Genomic DNA, 4,401 nt, shown 5'->3' with positions numbered 1-4,401 from the left:
GTTTCATGGGTGCAAAGATGCTGGGAGAAGGCAGGGCCATTTTCCCTTCGTCCCGACAAAAGGGAGGATGGTCCAGCCCCACCCATTCCTGGTTGGATGGAGTCGTAGCATGAGTTTTGAAGAGCAAGTTTTGAGTGGACTTCACGTGTTTCCCGTTTGAGCTAAACCATTTAAACGCTAAAGCAAGACCCTCCTGGACACTCGTTTTTCCTTCCTCTCATTCAGACTCACAGCTGCCTCGCCAGCCTGTGTGTTGGACGGTCGCGATGACATGGAGCAGAGCCCCCAGCTGACACCCCGTCAGTGGACGTGCAGTGTGAACAGGAAATAAACCCCCATTTGGGACTTCCCTGGCGGTCCAGTGGTTAGGACTCCGTGCTTCCACTGCAGGGGGTACGGGTTCGATCCTGGGTCAGGGAACTAAGATCCCACATGCCACACAGTGCGGCCGACAAAACATAATAATAATAATAAGCCGTTGCTTTAGACCACGCCGACACTGGTGCTACTTCTTACTGCGGCAAGCGTCTTCCACCCTAACTGATACTGAGCACATGCGTAGGAGCAGGGAGACCCCCTGGAGGGAGACTGCTACCTGAATGCATGCAGCGCAGAGACAAGAAACACCGTGACAAGTGTTCAGGGTGCGTGTAACATGCAGGCGAATGACTGGCTGACCGGCGGGTTTGGGGACGTCTGGCCGGAGCAGGTAGCAGCACAGGTGTGGCATTCTCCACTGCGCCCGAGGCGGATTTCCTGAACCCCAACCCTTCATCCTTTGCCCGCACCTAAGTTTCCCCACAAACTTCATACATGGCCCACCTGGAACCCTCCTACGCTCTCAGAATGTGCATCACCAAAAAGTCTACAAACAACAAATGCTGGAGAGGGTGTGGAGAAAAGAGAACCCTCTTGCACTGCTGGTGGGAATGCAACTTGGTGCAGCCACTATGGAGCACGGTATGGAGGTTCCTTAAAAAACTAAAAATAGAGCTACCATATGATCCAGCAAGCCCACTCCTGGACATACATCTGGATGAAACCATAATTAGAAAAGACACATGCACCCCGATGTTCATGGCAGCAGTATTTACAACAGCCAAGACATGGAAGCAACCTAAGTGTCCATCGACAGAGGAGTGGATAAAGAAGATGTGGTGCATATGTACAATGGAATATTACTCAGCCATAAAAAGAATGAAATAATGCCACTTGCAGCAACGTGGATGGACCCAGAGATGATCATACTAAGTCAGAGAAAGACAAATATCATATGATATCACCACAAGTGGCACCTAAAAAAATGATACAAATGAAGTTATTTATGAAACAGAAACAGACTCACAGACAAAGAAAACAAACTTAGGGCTACCAAAGGGGAAAGGGAGGGATGAATAGGAGTTTGGGATTAACATATACACACGACTATATATAAAATAGATAAATAGGGCTTCCCTGGTGGCGCAGTGGTTGAGAGTCCACCTGCCGATGCAGGGGACACGGGTTCGTGCCCCGATCCGGGAAGATCCCACATGCCTCGGAGCGGCTGGGCCCGTGAGCCGTGGCCGCTGAGCCTGCGCGTCCGGAGCCTGTGCTCCGCAATGGGAGAGGCCACGACAGTGAGAGACCCGCGTACCACAAAAAAAAAAAAAAAAAAAGATAAACAAGGACCTACTGTATAGCACAGGGAACTCTACTCAATATTCTGTAATAACCTATATGGAAAAAGAATCTGAAAAAGAGTGTGTGTGTGTATGTGTGTATATATATATATATATATATATATATTTATATGGCTGAATCACTTTGCAGTACACCTGAAACTAACACAACATTGTAAGTCAACTCTACTTCAGTATAAAATAAAATTAAAAAAAAAAACATGCCCCGTCTGTTTTCATCATTACACACCCCTCTTAGCTGACTGGAGTGAACCCATTCCCCACAAAGCCCATTTCTCTTCTCTCTGTTCCCCAAGAGCATCCAGCTATTGGTGTCGTGCCCACATCCTTCTGCCCACCTCTCTCTGCTGCCCCTCGTCCCAGGGCTTTCCCTGACCACAGTGCCCGCCCAGTACCACCCCCTCCTGCCACCAGCACAAGGAACTGGGCGAGGATCCATTCACCTCGTTTCCAGAGGCAAGCTCTGGAGGGAATGGTGTTAGAGCATCACATTTAATTTCTTGGTTTTCCAATTCAATCCATCGATTAAGAACCTGTGCATTATATACGGAATCTAAAAAATATGGTTCTGAAGAACCTAGGGGCAGGGCAGGAATAAAGACGCAGACGTAGAGAATGGACTTGAGGACACAAGGAGGGGTAGGGTAAGCTGGGACGAAGTGGGAGAGTGGCATGGACATATACACACTACCAAATGTAAAATAGATAGCTAGTGGGAAGCAGCCTCATAGCACAGGGAGATCAGCTCGGTGCTTTGTGACCACCTAGAGGGGTGGGATAGGGAGGGTGGGAGGGAAACGCAAGAGGGAGGGGATATGGGCATATACGTATAGCTGAGTCACTTTGTTATACAGTAGAAACTAACACACCACTGTAAAGCAATCATACTCCAATAAAGATATTTTTTAAAAAAGAAAAGAACCTGTGCATATCCCAGCTCAGCTGCCTACCAGCTGTGTGACCTGGGGTTGGGTACCGTCACCTCTCTTGCTTCGGTCCCTTCATCTCCAAGTGGGAATCACCACGGTGGCTTCCACAAGGCAAGGAAGAAAGGAGTAACAAAAGTGTTCGTAGCTAGGATGTGCCTTAGATTCACACCTGGAACTCATAACAGCTTAAGATAGGTGGGTACCACTTTTAATGCCATCCCCAGCTGTTCCTTTTTGACTTTCCCCCCTCTTTCCATCCTCTTAATCACAGCATTTTTATTTTGTTTTGTTTTGTTTTTTGCGGTACGTGGGCCTCTCACTGTTGTGGCCTCTCCCGCTGTGGAGCACAGGCTCCGGACGCACAGGCTCAGCGGCCATGGCTCACGGGCGCAGCTGCTCCGCGGCATGTGGGATCTTCCCAAACGGGGGCACGAATCCGTGTCCCCTGCATCGGCAGGCGGACTCTCAACCACTGCGCCACCAGGGAAGCCCTATCACAGCATTTTTGAGAGAACAGTATGGAGGTTCCTCAAAAATCTAAAACTAGAGCTACCATATGATCCAGCAATCGCACTCCTGGGCATATACCCAGAGAAAACTCTAATTCAAAAGGATCCATGCCCCCCAGTATTCACAGCAGCAGTATTGACAGTAGCCAAGACATGGAAGCCACCTAAATGTCCATCGATGGAGAAATGCATAAGGAAGATGTGGTACATATATACAATGGAATACTACTCAGCCATAAAAAAGAATGAAATAATGTTATTTGCAGCAACATGGATGGACCTAGAGATGATCATACTAAGTGAAGTAAGTCAGACAAAGACAAATACCATATGATACTACTTATATGTGGAATCTAAAATATGACACAAATGAAGTTATTTACGAAACAGAAACAGACTCACAGACACAGAGAATAGACTGATGGTTGCCAAGGGGGAGGGGGTGGGGGAGGGATGGAGTGGGAGTTTGGGGTTAGCAGATACAAACTATTATATATACGATGGATAAACAACAAGGTCCTACTGTAGAGCCCAGGGAACTCTAGTCAATATCCTGTGATAAACCATCATGGAAACGAATATAAAAAAGACTGTCTGTATATGTATAACTGGGCCACTTTGCTGTACAGCAGAGATTGGCACAATATTGTAAATCAATTCTGCTTCGATAAAAAAAAATGGGCAAAGAACTTGCATAGACATTTCTCCAAATAAGATACACAAATGGCCCACAAGCACAGGAGAGGATGCTAAAAAAAAAAGTCACCTTCTGATGATGGAGCCGGGGTTGCATCTTTAGTTCTGTCCATGTGTCACCACCCCCAGCATTTGATGATTCTGACCCCCACCCATCTCCTAAAACTCTTTCCTCTTTTTACTTCCATGAAGCTCTGCGTCCTGAACGGCCTTCTGATATTCTCACTACTTCTGTTTCTCTTGTTGCTCCCTCTTCCTTTACCCTCCCATTAATTTTAGTTTTCATCTGACGGATTGCATGTTTCTGTGAACATGTGTCTCGATCTATGTGCTGCTGTTGGGAGACTCTCATTTGAGGTCTTATGCAATCCTCAATGTACCAACTGCGTTTAAATGCAATCTTCCGAGGGAGGGAGACCCAAGAGGGAAGAGATGTGGGGATATGTGTATACATATGACTGATTCACTTTGTTATAAAGCAGAAACTAACACACCACTGTAAAGCAATTATACTCCAATAAAGATGTTAAAAAAAAAAAATCCAATCTTCCCAGGGGCTGCCCAGCAGAACTCTCTGTCTGGATG

The sequence above is a fragment of the Pseudorca crassidens genome, chromosome Y, assembly GCF_039906515.1.
Source record: "Pseudorca crassidens isolate mPseCra1 chromosome Y, mPseCra1.hap1, whole genome shotgun sequence".
Taxonomy (NCBI): Eukaryota; Metazoa; Chordata; class Mammalia; order Artiodactyla; family Delphinidae; genus Pseudorca; species Pseudorca crassidens.
Note: the sequence above shows the minus strand (reverse complement) of the source record.